Source organism: Rhinoderma darwinii, unplaced genomic scaffold, assembly GCF_050947455.1.
Source record: "Rhinoderma darwinii isolate aRhiDar2 unplaced genomic scaffold, aRhiDar2.hap1 Scaffold_703, whole genome shotgun sequence".
Classification (NCBI taxonomy): Eukaryota; Metazoa; Chordata; class Amphibia; order Anura; family Rhinodermatidae; genus Rhinoderma; species Rhinoderma darwinii.
Genome location: NW_027464264.1, coordinates 18682 through 35000, shown reverse-complemented (window position 1 = coordinate 35000; position 16319 = coordinate 18682). Strand labels below are relative to the sequence as shown.

The 16319-nt window shown below is 45.5% G+C and overlaps 1 long non-coding RNA gene across 1 annotated transcript; it reads right to left on the bottom strand.

Moving 5' to 3' along the window:
- Positions 1 to 2334: 2334 nt before the first annotated feature.
- On the bottom strand, positions 2335 to 14015 carry LOC142728967 (uncharacterized). The gene is made up of 3 exons (XR_012877894.1): positions 13718 to 14015; positions 6102 to 6246; positions 2335 to 3678 (listed from the first exon to the last, which is right to left on the bottom strand). It is a non-coding gene; the product is annotated as an uncharacterized LOC142728967 (long non-coding RNA).
- Positions 14016 to 16319: the final 2304 nt, after the last annotated feature.

The window sequence follows — 16319 nt, the reverse complement described above, 5'->3', positions numbered from 1 at the left end:
CTCCACTTCACTGTTATATGGTTGATCGCCCCTCACCCGCTCTTCTTCTTCATCCTCCACTTTAATATCAGTCAGATCTTCCCCCTGATTTCACACATGTAACAATTCAGTACAATACAGCAGAGAGTGCGAAGAATCTAACAGATCAACATAAGAAACCACCAAAATCTATGTCCACATCTATGACCGGAGGACCAAAAAGCTCCGCACCCCCCTATATAGATCTGGTATACGGCTCAGCTTCATCTACCTGAGGATTCTCTGGGACATTGTGATTTTCCTCTGGACAGTCCTGGGAATACAGAGGACTGGGACATCTCTCTGGTGGATTTCTCCTACTGGATCCATCTGTAGGAAACACACAGTGACTGAATACATGACTACTGTATATCTGTCTATATATCAGACACTTCTCTCTACACTTCTATGTTTACTGATCAGAGCCGGAATTACAATGTTGAGGTCCTCACTACCGGTGTCGAGGTCCCTGCACCTTGTAAGCCGCAGGCCTAAAGGAGACTGTGGACTACCAGAGCGAACGGCGGGACACCAACAGCTCCCTGCTCCGCCATAGTATTTACCTGTATCTGCCTTCTGTGGACGCGGATACACATGAAAGTGGCGGGACACAGGGGCCTCTATTTTGAGAGTGCCCTGCAACCCAAAAAATTGTCAGTGTGTCAAATGCTTATTAGCCTCTTACAGGCTGTGTACACCTTTATAGACAATATTTTCTACACGCTTTTATTAACCCCTCCATACGGCAATATTCTTTCAAACCGCTGATGCCCCGGGCAGTTGTCATATAAATAAACATTGGCAGAATGGAAAGGGGTTTAATGTGTGCAGCACTGCACTTTCCTGTCCGCCGGCTCTCTCCACAAGTGCCGGCACATCCCCCCCTTAGTTTAATCAAACTTACATGCCAAACCCCTGCAGATCAGCACCTCAGCACCTGTAGATAGCGCCACTGAAGCTCCCACTAGGAGCAGAATGCTTTGCCAGAGCGTTGCCGTCAACTTGGCTGGGAATTGTGATCCTAGAGGGAGCCCCTGACGTCTCTGTCCATATATGGACAGTCACGACAGGGACTCCTCTGGGAGTGGAATCCATGGCCTATTTTTGACCTGTTTAAGACAGATCCATTGCTCAAATCTGACGTGTCACTTTAAGGGTATGTGCACACGGGGCTGATAAGATGTAGATTTTCTGTTCTCCACATAGAGGTGGGACCCCCATATATCAGACATTTATAGCATATCTCTCAGATGAGAAGAGTAAAATGAAGACATTCCCCCCCCCCCCCCCCCCAGACAATGAAGACCTGACTCCTGACAACCTGACACATGGCGGATACTAGGGAGACATTGCTGACATCGCACAAGACGTGGTGCACACTATGCAGTCAGTGTTTTGATATGAACTGTGAGGTTCTGCAGCAGCTGAGGTGACATTATATATAAAGGAAACATGCAGTGTGATCTCTTATCATCATGTTATAGCGCAGGTGGAGCGGAGCAGAGTGATACATTGTTTTGTGGAATAAGATTCAGTATAAACTTGTATTTTACTCATTTAACCCCTTCCTGAACAGGACATTTACCGACATAGGGAACACCTGACACCCTGGGCTGGAAACCTGCAAAGGCTGGAAACCTGAGAGAACTGTGATTAAGGCCATTTATATACTTAGATTCTGTGGTCAACAGCGACTGCAGAAACTAAGCTGTAAGAAAGACGGGGGTCCTCTCTGACAGCTCATCGTCCCCACGTGACACGATGGACGGTTGTCATGGCAGCATGGGGGGCAATGAAGGTCCGCCATCTTTCTGCTCCTATAAACCCCTTAATATTAATCACGATATATTGCGATACATTAGTATTACAGTGATTTGTACCGGAGATCTAATCATCACTAGTTCAAGTCCCCCAGAACAGGAATACATTTTTTTAGAAAAAACAGTAAAATAAAAAAAGACTAGCAGCTCTAAAAATATAAATAAAAAATATTAAATATGATACTAAAACAGGGTCCTCATTGAATATCTTGTCCAGTTGTAAGAGCCATGTATCGTCACGGGCTCTGAAATTCATACTTAGCTGTGAACCAGTAGCTGTGAAAAACACAGAATGCAGAATTATAAACAAAAAAACCAGCTCAAATAGCACGTGTGGGGCTGGATGCTTAAGGTATAGCATACTACCCTAATAAGAGAGAGGGCAACTCCCGTATATAATGATATACACTAGAGACACAAAGGAGCATACTAGCCAGTATTAAAAGAAAATTATTTTATTAAACATATAGAAACATTTATAAAGGATAAAAAGGTACAGAGCTGGACATGAAGACTCTGAATAGTTACACTAAAACACAACTAGCAGGAATATCTCTATATAGCAAAATGAAGGGCAGTGTACAATATATAGACTGAAGTGAGTGGACCAGTATAATCATGACGCAAGTCATATACAACAGCACTGTAAGACAATAGTGTCATGGGTAAATTTATAAAAATACAGTATCATAAACAACAGGTGATGTATGACCTACAGTCACGCAAAGGTCTAGAAAGAGTTACAGACCATCAGTCATATAGGATGAAAGAAAGAAAGTTCACAGACTGCAGCCTAAATAAGCCGAACGTCCACCCACTAATACAACAACTTACCCATGCTGAACGATAAATGCAGAGAGTCGAGCTAGTGTGAGTAGAAAAACCCCAACGCGCGTTTCGCGATGTGCTTCCTCAAGGGGTGTGAAGTGTCTAAAGAGATGAGGAGTATAAGTAGCGCAAGCCCCAGGTGAATCGAGTAAAACTCAGTCCAAGAAGATTCCGGCGCACGTCATCTGCCGAGACCGGAAGTGAGGCATGCCCCACTTCCAGCCCCCAGCGCTCGAGCGCACACCAGAGATCCCCGACGCGTACAGGGATCCCAGGCATGCGCAGTGCGCTATAGGGGGCAAGGAAGAGGGCCGGCCACAAAACAGCGTCGCGCAGAGGACGCGCGCACCTGATTGGACGGTAAGCACGGAAAGAGAAGAAAGATATATATTAATGTCCCACTGCCTATAATGGGCTATGTCAGAATCTCCTTAGTATAAACCAAAAATACAGTAAGTTAAGGGAGAAGAGACAAATGTCTAGTAAGCAGTATTACAAGTACAGTGTCAGAAATTCAATGAAAAAAAGACATATGTATTAACGTCAGACCCAAAAATAGAAGTAAAAATATATAAAGGTGAAGGTGAGTTATAAGACCCACACATGTGGAAAATATGAGGGGAAGTAATGATGTAGCCATAAACAGTGATTAAAATAAAAAATAATAAATAAAAAATAATAAAAATAAATAATAAAAGTGAAATACATTACACCATAAGGAGACATAACAGACACATAGAATCAATACTGAATAACATAAATTTACAAGTGTAGGATAGATAACAAAAAGTCAGAAACAATATATATATCAAATTGCAAATAACATGCACTATGTAAACAAAAGTGATATTTAGATAGCAAACATATAGTTGAGGGGATTGTTATATCCTCCATGAAGGATAGGGCTACGAATAGCCAGGGAATCTTCTCCCTCCGTTTTCCAAATGCATACAAATCGGGAAGGACGAGTTCTCATCACAGGGAGCTGTCAGAACTATGGGATAGCAAGTACCTATATAATTAAGAAAAAGCAGACACACACAATTAAAATCCTAATTAAAAACCAGTGGAAATAAGGGATTCTAAAGAAAAGAGGTGAAATTAAGTTGTTCGTTAAGACCAACGGGAGCCATGGATCCCAATTTTACAATCCACATACACTCCTTTTGGGCTAGAACCTTCCTCAGATTGCCCCCTCTGATGCCACAATGTACATGTTCAATGCCACGAATCATCAAAGAGACAGGATTACAATTATGAAATTGTTTAAAGTGTCTAGGCAGCGTTTTCAGCTGTCCAAGATCACTTATTGTTTTCGCACCAGAGATATCACGAACGTGTTCCCTTGTGCGAATCCTCAGCTGCCTAGAAGTCAGGCCAACGTAGATCTTGGGGCATGCACATAGTGCATAATACACTACATATGTAGAGCTACAGGAGATGTATTCCCTGATTTTAAAAGTTCTTAATCCATCAGCTGTTGAAAAGTCTTTGGCTCTACTAATGTTAGGGCACGCCATGCATCCACCACATGGATAACATCCAATAGTGGGTTCCCGTGGGCCAAAGGGGTTAGTATGTTTGGGTACGTAATGACTCCTGGTAAGAAGATCCTTAAGGTTTTTGCTCCTTTTGGCCGTCATTGTGGGTTTTAGGGGCAGACATTTAGCGAGGCACGGTTCTGATCTCAAAATAGGCCAGTGATGTTCAAGGATCGATCTTATTTTGTCCCATTGACTATTATAAGTAGTAATGAAACGAACACTATTGTCTACTGGTCGAAATGTTTTAGTTCTTAAAAGGTCACATCGCGGTGTTCTCCTAGCCCTGCTGTACCCCGATTTAATGAGACGTCTACTGTACCCTCTATCAGCGAATCTAGATTTTAATTCGTCTGATTGGCGCTCGAAGAGTCTATCTGTGGAGCAGATCCGCTTCATCCTGAGAAACTGCCCAACCGGGATGGCTTTAACTGTTGGACGAGTATGAAAAGATGATGCATGCAGGAGAGAGTTGACTGATGTGGATTTACGGTAAACATCCGTTTGAAGAAATCCATCACAGTCAGCAAAAATCTGAACATCCAAAAAGTCTATTTGTTGTTTATGAGCTTTATATGTCAATTTGATGTTATACGGGTTCAGATTAAGCTGCTGCATGAACCCAGTCAATTCACTCTCCGACCCTTGCCAGATGAACAATACATCATCAATGTATCATAACCAACACTGCACATGTTCGGCGGCCTGGGCGCCACCCCCAAGGAAAACCTGCCTCTCCCAAAGACCGAGAAACAGGTTTGCATAGGATGGCGCGCAGGCCGCGCCCATGGCAGTGCCGGTAGTCTGCAGATAATAGTGATCTTTAAAAACGAAAAAGTTGTGGGTCAAAATATATTGCAACAATTCTAAAATAAGATCACACATTTCTACATCCCGGTTGCTAGTCCCCAGGAAGAAGCGGACCGCCTCCATCCCATCACAATGCCGTATACAGGTATAGAGGGACTCAACGTCTGCCGTGACTAAAAGCATATCCGGTTCAATTTGGATACCATCTAATCTCCCCAGGACTTCCGTCGTGTCTCTAACGTATGAGGGCAGGTCAATGACTAGTGGCTTAAGATAGAAGTCAATGAATTTGCAGATGGGGTCACAGAGGCCTCCCATACCCGACACGATCGGGCGTCCTGGGGGATCCACAAGATTCTTGTGTACTTTAGGTAACAAATAGAGCGTTGGTATCTTGGGATCATCTGTTAGGAGTCCCTCATAGATTTTTTTAGGAATAAGTCCCTTGTCCAGCGCTCTATCAAGAATCTTGACTAAATCCGATGAGAAAGAGGATACGGGGCTATGTGTTAATTTAACATATGTGTTCCTATCACGCAATTGTTTAAAAGCCTCCCTTTCATATTTGGCCATACCGTACCTTATGTCGCTATATCTACCATTGGCTACTCAGGTCAGTTGATCCAGAGGGGGATCTCTCTCCTTTCTATATATTGTTCTCATCTGATTCACTGGTAAAAAACAAACAAAAAGACCCAGAACATTTTTCTTATATGCTTACTGATGCCAGGATGGATGCCTGACCAAGACGTAGTCGAGAATTCCCCATTCTAATTTTTCTAATTCAAATGTCTGCCCTACCTATGGTTCTTGGTGGGGACATTTCTGGGTTATTTTCCTCGGTTACTTTGTTATGTTTGATCGTTGTTCATGTGTATGTCTATGCCACTGACTCTGATAACTCTGTCCATACCTTTTTCTGCTCATCCATTGTATGCTGCTGTACTGCCCAGGACTGGCAATTGATCCTCTCTAAAGTATTGATGATTGATGACGGGCCTCGGTGTTCCCTCATATTAGGCGATCCCGTCCCCCCCTAATCTGTTTACAGGAGACTCACCTCGTTAGTGAAAGATCTAGTTACCTTAAGAAACCTTGGATACAATGGGCGTGCCACTCCTTTCACACTTTTTATTCTAGAGGGGTTTCCCTGCTGATACATCGCACTGTACGATGGAATCCAATACAGACGCGAAGAGACCCAGCTGGAGATTTCGTTTTTGTTTATGCTGAAATAGACACTAAGCCATATGTTATTCTGTGTATATATAATCCACCACAGGCTAACACCTCCGTCCTTCAGGCAGCTATTGCACATCAAATTAGGTAATGTCTCCGGCTATAGACCGTTTCTCACAAGATCCCGCCCATAATTTAACACCCACTACTCCTTTGTGTCAGCTGATAGAAGGTTTGGCCTGGATTGATCTATGAAGACATTGTCACCCACAGGTTCTGGAATACACTTGTCATTCTCCTGGGAGACAGGCTCTCTCCAGGATTGATCTATGAAGACATTGTCACCCACAGGTTCTGGAATACACTTGTCATTCTCCCGGGAGACAGGCTCTCTCCAGGATTGATCTATGAAGACATTGTCACCTACAGGTTCTGGAATACACTTGTCATTCTCCTGGGAGACAGGCTCTCTCCAGGATTGATCTATGAAGACATTGTCACCCACAGGTTCTGGAATACACTTGTCATTCTCCTGGGAGACAGGCTCTCTCCAGGATTGATCTATGAAGACATTGTCACCCACAGGTTCTGGAATACACTTGTCATTCTCCTGGGAGACAGGCTCTCTCCAGGATTGATCTATGAAGACATTGTCACCCACAGGTTCTGGAATACACTTGTCATTCTCCTGGGAGACAGGCTCTCTCCAGGATTGATCTATGAAGACATTGTCACCCACAGGTTCTGGAATACACTTGTCATTCTCCTGGGAGACAGGCTCTCTCCAGGATTGATCTATGAAGACATTGTCACCCACAGGTTTTGGAATACACTTGTCATTCTCCTGGGAGACAGGCTCTCTCCAGGATTGATCTATGAAGACATTGTCACCCACAGGTTCTGGAATACACTTGTCATTCTCCTGGGAGACAGGCTCTCTCCAGGATTGATCTATGAAGACATTGTCACCCACAGGTTCTGGAATACACTTGTCATTCTCCTGGGAGACAGGCTCTCTCCAGGATTGATCTATGAAGACATTGTCACCCACAGGTTCTGGAATACACTTGTCATTCTCCCGGGAGACAGGCTCTCTCCAGGATTGATCTATGAAGACATTGTCACCCACAGGTTCTGGAATACACTTGTCATTCTCCCGGGAGACAGGCTCTCTCCAGGATTGATCTATGAAGACATTGTCACCCACAGGTTCTGGAATACACTTGTCATTCTCCTGGGAGACAGGCTCTCTCCAGGATTGATCTATGAAGACATTGTCACCCACAGGTTCTGGAATACACTTGTCATTCTCCTGGGAGACAGGCTCTCTCCAGCATTGATCTATGAAGACATTGTCACCCACAGGTTCTGGAATACACTTGTCATTCTCCTGGGAGACAGGCTCTCTCCAGGATTGATCTATGAAGACATTGTCACCCACAGGTTCTGGAATACACTTGTCATTCTCCTGGGAGACAGGCTCTCTCCAGGATTGATCTATGAAGACATTGTCACCCACAGGTTCTGGAATACACTTGTCATTCTCCTGGGAGACAGGCTCTCTCCAGGATTGATCTATGAAGACATGGTCACCCACAGGTTCTGGAATACACTTGTCATTCTCCTGGGAGACAGGCTCTCTCCAGGATTGATCTATGAAGACATTGTCACCCACAGGTTCTGGAATACACTTGTCATTCTCCTGGGAGACAGGCTCTCTCCAGGATTGGTCTATGAAGACATTGTCACCCACAGGTTCTGGAATACACTTGTCATTCTCCTGGGAGACAGGCTCTCTCCAGGATTGATCTATGAAGACATTGTCACCCACAGGTTCTGGAATACACTTGTCATTCTCCTGGGAGACAGGCTCTCTCCAGGATTGGTCTATGAAGACATTGTCACCCACAGGTTCTGGAATACACTTGTCATTCTCCTGGGAGACAGGCTCTCTCCAGGATTGATCTATGAAGACATTGTCACCCACAGGTTCTGGAATACACTTGTCATTCTCCTGGGAGACAGGCCCTCTCCAGGATTGGTCTATGAAGACATTGTCACCCACAGGTTCTGGAATACACTTGTCATTCTCCTGGGAGACAGGCTCTCTCCAGGATTGGTCTATGAAGACATTGTCACCCACAGGTTCTGGAATACACTTGTCATTCTCCTGGGAGACAGGCTCTCTCCAGGATTGATCTATGAAGACATTGTCACCCACAGGTTCTGGAATACACTTGTCATTCTCCTGGGAGATAGGCTCTCTCCAGGATTGGTCTATGAAGACATTGTCACCCACAGGTTCTGGAATACACTTGTCATTCTCCTGGGAGACAGGCTCTCTCCAGGATTGATCTATGAAGACATTGTCCCCACAGGTTCTGGAATACACTTGTCATTCTCCTGGGAGACAGGCTCTCTCCAGGATTGATCTATGAAGACATTGTCACCCACAGGTTCTGGAATACACTTGTCATTCTCCTGGGAGACAGGTTCCCTCCAGGATTGATTATGATTTTGGTTCTCCTGCCTTATCTCTTTATGGGTCCTCCTGATCACTCTCTTCCAGGGGGATTTCGGACCACAGTGCGATACTGGTCAGGTCGGAATTTCCTGGACAGCGATTGTTACCTACTTGGAAGTTGCATCCTTTCTGGTTGACACTTATTGGACCCTCTGATCGCATCCCTGACCAAATTATACAATGTTTACAAGTACATGATGCACCTATTTCTCATACCCTGAAGTGGGATACCTTTAAGGCGTACTTGCGTGGTTGTTTGCGATCTACAATTTCTTGTATTATAAAGTCCACGGCTCACTCTGAGAGGGAGGCGGGGGAATGTGTGGCCTCCGCAGAGTTGCTGTATATTTCTGATCCCACGGACGCACACAAGGCTAGTTGGTTACATTTCACTCGTTTATATAAACATGTGCTTCACCTTAAGACTAAGCGCAAATTGTTTTATTACACGTCAATATTATTTTGAGATGGAGAATCAATCCAGTCAGTTATTGGCCCACTTAATTAGACACAATAACTCCTCCAATTCAGGATAATGAGGGTGGTCTATTAACAGAGGGGGATGCCATTGCTACCAGATTTAGAAAGGACTATACCATTTTATATAGTTCCACCTCTAATCATACCATCGCAGACGTTGTAGTTTATCTGAGGGATCTGACTTTTCCTACTCTCTCTTCATCGCAGGTTACATTGCTTGACTCCCCTATGATGATGGCGGAACTTCAAGAGGCTATTCGGGAAATGTCTCTCCATAAATCCCCAGGTCCTGATGGGCTCCCTATTGAAGGTTATAGGAGGTATCGGGAACATATGGGCCCCATGTTGTTAGATACTCTTAACCAGGCTTTACTCAGCCACTCACTTCCCTCTACATTTGATGATGCTTCTATTATTGTGCTACTGAAGCCGGATAAAGACCCTGTTGATTGAGGTTCTTATAGACCAATTTCCCTAGTTAACGTGGACTATAAAATCCTACCTAAGATCCTGGCAAAGCGACTGAATCAAGTTGTTCTAACAATTATTCACCCTGACCAAACTGAATTCATGCGCGGTAAATCTACATCTATAAACATTACACGTGTACAGACACTTATGCAGATGGCTAGAATGCGTCATTTGCCTTGGGCTGTCGCTTCATTAGATACTATGAAGGCGTTCGACTCTGTTGAGTGCTCCTTCCTTCTGGCCGGCCTTCACAGCTTTGGTCCTACATTTATCTCATGGATCCAACTTCTCTATAAATCCCTTATGGCTATTGTGGTGGTCAATGGCATCCCCTCGGATTCTTCTCCTCTGGCACGGGGTACGCGGCAGGGATGTCCCCTCTCACCGGTTTTATTTGCTATTGAAGCTATAGCTATTAGATTGAGATCCACCCCTATGGTAACTGGTGTGCAGTGGGAGGGAGGGTCTGCTGTGGTGGGCCTGTACGCTGACGAGAAGGTCCTTTTCCTGCGCAGCCCTCATGAGTCTTTTGGTCACGGTGTCCGCTTGCTAGATGCCTTTTTGACATTTTCTGAGGGTTAATTGGCATAAGTGCCCCATTTCCTACATCAGGAGATCGGCGCTGTAATGTCGGTGACAATAATGCTTTATATTTAGAAAAACGTTCTATATTTACCACGTTAGGAGCGATTTTACATTTATGCTAATGAGGTTGTTAACCCCTTAGTGACCAGCCCATTTTAGGCCCTAATGACCAAGCTATTTTATTCGTTTTTCTATAGTCGCATTCAAAGAGCTATAACTTTTTTATTTTTTCGTCTACATAGCTGTATGAGGACTTGTTTTTTGCGGGATTAGTTGTGCTTTTTAATAGCACCATTTTTGGGTACATATAATTTTTATATTAACTTTTATTAACCTTTTTGGGGGGGATTATAAAAAAAAACTGAAATTCCGCCATTGTTCTATGCGTTTTTAAATTGACGCCGTTCACTATGCGACGTAAATAACATGTTACCTTTATTCTATGGGTCGGTACGATTACGGCGATACCACATGTGTAGAGGTTTTTTTATGTTTTACGACTTTTGCACAATAAAAACACTTTTGAACTAAAATTATTTGTTTTTGCATCGTCGCTTTCCAAGAGCCGTAACTTTTTTATTTTTCCATCAATGTAGTGATTTTTTGGGCTTGTTTTCTGCGGGACAAGACGTAGTTTTGAATGGTACTGTTTTGGGGTGCATGGGACTTATTGATTCATTTTTATTATGACTTTTTTGGGGGGCAATGGAAAAAATTTGCAATTTCGCCATGGTTTTTTGCGTTTTTTTTTTACGGTGTTCACTTTGCGGTTTAAATTACATATTAACTTTATTAATGGAGTCATTACGGTCGCGGCGATACCATATATGTCTACTTTTTTTTTACACTTTTACTAAATAAAACCACTTTTTATGGAAAAAAAATGGTTTTATTTATTTCTTTACTGTACTTTTTATTAATAATCTTTATTTCACTTTGAGGACTTATTTTATTAGTCCCACTAGGGGACTTTACTGTGCGATGTTCCGATCGCTGCTATAATGCTCTGGTATACTTCGTATACCAGAGCATTATTGCCTGTCAGTGTAAATCTGACAGGCAATCTGTTAGGACGTGCCTCCGGCGCGTCCTAACAGGAATATGTCCAGGGCAGACCTGGGGGCTTTTATCAAGCCCCCGGCTGCCATGACACCCCATCGGAGACCCGCAATTTCATTCGCGGGCCGCCGATGGGTGACAGAGGGAGCGCACTCCCTCTGTAAACAAAGTTAAATGCCGCGGTCGCTATTGACGGCGGCATTTAACGGGTTAAACGGCCGCGATCGAAGTAAACTTCGATCGCGGGCGTTGGAGCAGGAGCTCAGCTGTCATCAGACAGCAGAGCCCCGGCTCCTGCCTGCACGGGAGACCCGTGCAGGACTTAGACTAGGCTGACGTGAAAAGGCGTCAGCCTAGCCTAAAGCCCATTAGTGACCGACGTAAAAAGGCGTATTAGTGGTCACTAAGGGGTTAATGCCCAAGTGGACGTGTTATTACTTTAGACCAAGTGGGCGTTGTACAGAGGAGTGTATGACGCTGACCAATCAGTGACCAATCAGCATCATGCACTCCTCTCCATTCATTTAGTCAGTGCATAGTGACACTGCGTTGTTCACGATCTGCTGTCTTATACTGACACATTAACGTTACTGAAGTGTTTAGACAGTGAATAGACATTCCTTCCAGCCAGGACGCGATGTCTATTCACAATCCCGACACTTCGGTAACGTTTACAGCAGAGCAAAGCGTAATCTCCCTGTAACCGGTCATTTACAGCGAGATCTCGCGAGATTACACTTTGCTCTGCTGTAAGTACCACAGAAACGTTACCGAAGTGTCGGGATTATGAATAGACATCGCGTCCTGGCTGGAAGGAATGTCTATTCACTGTCTAAACACTTCAGTAACGTTAATGTGTCAGTGACTGAGCCCAGGCTAAGTGTAGAATCCCCAGTCAGAGGGTTGCCGACGCTCTGGCCGGGTATTCCGCTCCCGGAGGAGTGAATGGCAGAGCAGGGAGCGGAGAGTTTCCTGCTCCGCCACAGTATTCAGTAGTACCTGTGTCCTGAGGATGCAAATACAATTGAAAATGGCCGGGACAGTTATTTACCGTGGATTCGCCGCGCATTTGTTGCAGAATTTCTCTATTAATTTCAATGGGAAGTCAAGTGCTGCAACTAACACCATTGTTCCCAGAATCCTCTGCGGCTCCACCGCGTGTTCACAGCAACGCTGCAGGTTACACATATATAAAAAAGAAGGCGTCATGTGACCCCTGCAGCCAATCACAGGCCGGAGAGGTCACATGTCATTATAGGGGTCACCTGGACACAGCCGGAAGAGCAGGGGCGTGTTGCTATGGTAACGCTGGGAGAGGTGAGGATCGGCCTTGTTGTATTTCCGGAGTAGATATTCGGGGGGATTATACGTCCACCATTTGGGGTGAATATTCGGGGTGATTTCCTTGAGTGTTGTGGGTCGTATTCGCTACGTGTGAACATTCCCTTAAAGAGGCTCTGTCACCAGATTTTGCAACTCCCTATCTGTTATTGCTGCAGATCGGCGCTGCAATGTAGATTACAGTAACGTTTTTATTTAAAAAAAGAAGCATTTTTGGCCAAGTTATGACCATTTTCGTATTTATGCAAATGAGGCTTGCAAAAGTACAACTGGGCGTGTTGAAAAGTAAAAGTCCAACTGGGCGTGTATTATGTGCGTACATCGGGGCGTGTTTACTACTTTTACTAGCTGGGCGTTGTGTATAGAAGTATCATCCACTTCTCTTCAGAATGCCCAGCTTCTGGCAGATCACGCTGTGACGTCACTCACAGGTCCTGCATCGTGTCAGACGAGGACACATCGGCACCAGAGGCTACAGATGATTCTGCAGCAGCATCGGCGTTTGCAGGTAAGTCGATGTAGCTACTTACCTGCTGATGCTGCTGCAGAATCATCTGTAGCCTCTGGTGCCGATGTGTCCTCGTCTGACACGATGCAGGACCTGTGAGTGACGTCACAGCATGATCTGCCAGAAGCTGGGCGTTGTGAAGAGAAGTGGATGATACTTCTCGTCAGAACGCCCAGCTAGTAAAAGTAGTAAACACGCCCCGATGTACGCACATAATACACGCCCAGTTGGACTTTTACTTTTAAACACACCCACTTGGGCTTTTGCAAGCCTCATTTGCATAAATACAAAAATGGTCATAACTTGGCCAAAAATGCTCGTTTTTTAAAAATAAAAACGTTACTGTAATCTACATTGCAGCGCCGATCTGCAGCAATAACAGATAGGGGTTGCAAAATCTGGTGACAGAGCCTCTTTAAACCGCACGATGAACGACATTAACAAGAAATGTATAAAAGTCAGTGAATAAGTTGTATGTCCCGAATATTATGTCATTACAAAACACGTCCCACAAACCATCCGACCACTACAAAGACCAGAAATAACCACTTACCCCAAAGAGGCCGGCACTGGAGGGGTTAAATCCGGGCTAGGACTCCAGTGGGCGGAGTCACTCAATGGTTGATAACAGAGAGAACACCCGACCAGCGCTGCTCTCTACCTCATCACGTAACAGCTGAAGGACCTGTGATGACGTCACCACCAAGTGACAGGAAAAGGCGGAGCTTATTAGTGGAGAGAGGCGGAAGTGGAAGGACCTGTGATATCAAGGTCACGTGACCGTGGAATCAGGGGCGGGGGTTTTAGAAGTGTGAGCGATGTATGAAGGACATGTGTGATGATCAAGTGACATGAGGGGTCCTGAGCATCATATGATCGATGAAGGAGTGATTGGAGCTAAACAGTGCAAAATATAATGTGTTGTGGTAAAAGGACCTGTGATGACATCACCACCACGTGACTGGGACGGAAGGGGTGGAGCTTATCATTTGAGAAAAGTGGTGGAGGAAAGACCTGTGAAGCTGATCACGTGACATGTGGGGCGGAGTTCTGTGAGTGGTCCGGTCTCCTGTGCTATGGTGAGAAGAATTCATGATTACGTCAAATGAGGGGTGGGGCTATGCCTCCTCTCCAGTTATAAGCTCCGCCTCTCTTGTTGTCCCGTTCACATGGTGGTGACGTCATCAGAGGTCCTTTCCATGTATGAGGTAGAGAGCAGCGCTGGTCGGGTGTACATGACTTCCGGTCACCGCTGTTGTTTAGTGTTCTCTCTGTTATCAGTCAGGAGGTTTCCCATGATGCAGTAGTAAGGTTACATGAGGTCATTTCTGTGCGGTTTTGGTGCGTTTTTGTCCGGCACAGTGTTGGTAATTATTATTATTTATTATTAGCGCTGTAAATATGAAATACAGGAGGGTTTAACCCCTTGGTGACATCAGATCTATAGTATTATGCTGTACGTGCGCCGTCACACTAGAAGGAGCGCAGACTGCACCGTACACGACTTCTCACAGCCGCCGGCAACCGCCAAGATCAGAGACAGCGCAATCCCGGCCGCTTAACCCCTCGTGATTAATAGCGACCGCGGCATCTGATCAGTTATAGATCGCGGCTTCCTCTGTCCTCCGAAGAAACTGCGCGATGCCGACCGGTTATATAAACCCCCCTCACACCGCGCAATCACCGGAAATATAAACCCCTCACACCGCGCAATCACCGGAAATATAAACCCCCCACACCGCGCAATCACCGGAAATATAAACCCCCTCACACCGCGCAATCACCGGAAATATAAAACCTCCCACACTGCGCAATCACCGGAAATATAAACCCCTCACACCGCGCAATCACCGGAAATATAAACCCCTCACACCGCGCAATCACCGGAAATATAAACCCCTCACACCGCGCAATCACCGGAAATATAAAACCCCCCCCCCACACCGCGCAATCACCGGAAATATAAACCCCCTCACACCGCGCAATCACCGGAAATATAAAACCCCTCACACCGCGCAATTACCGGAAATATAAACCCCCCCACACCGCGCAATCACCGGAAATATAAACCCCTCACACCGCGCAATCACCGCAAATATAAACTCCCACACCGCACAATCACCGGAAATATAAAACCCCTCACACCGCGCAATTACCGGAAATATAAACCCCCCCACACCGCGCAATCACCGGAAATATAAACCCCTCACACCGCGCAATCACCGGAAATATAAACCCCTCACACTGCGCAATCACCGGAAATATAAACCCCCTCACACCGCGCAATCACCGGAAATATAAAACCCTCACACCGCGCAATCACCGGAAATATAAAACCCCTCACACCGCGCAATCACCGGAAATATAAACCCCCTCACACCCCGCAATCACCGGAAATATAAACCCCTCACACCGCGCAATCACCGGAAATATAAAACCCCTCACACCGTGCAATCACCGGAAATATAAAACCCCCCACACCGCGCAATCACCGGAAATATAAAACCCCCCACACCGCGCAATCACCGGAAATATAAACCCCCCACACCGCACAATCACCGGAAATATAAACCCCCTCACACCGCGCAATCACCGGAAATATAAAACCCCCCACACCGCGCAATCACCGGAAATATAAAACCCCCCACACCGCACAATCACCGGAAATATAAACCCCCTCACACCGCGCAATCACCGGAAATATAAAACCCCCCACACCGCGCAATCACCGGAAATATAAACCCCCCACACCGCGCAATCACCGGAAATATAAACCCCCCACACCGCGCAATCACCGGAAATATAAACCCCTCACACCGCGCTATCACCGGAAATATAAACCCCCCACACCGCGCAATCACCGGAAATATAAACCCTCCTCACACCGCGCAATCACCGGAAATATAAACCCCCCCTCACCGCGCAATCACCGGAAATATAAACCCCCCCTCACCGCGCAATCACCGGAAATATAAACCCCCCACACCGCGCAATCACCGGAAATATAAACCCTCCTCACACCGCGCAATCACCGGAAATATAAACCCTCCTCACACCGCGCAATCACCGGAAATATAAACCCCCCCTCACCGCGCAATCACCGGAAATATAAACCCCCCCTCACCGCGCAATCACCGGAAATATAAACCCCCCAC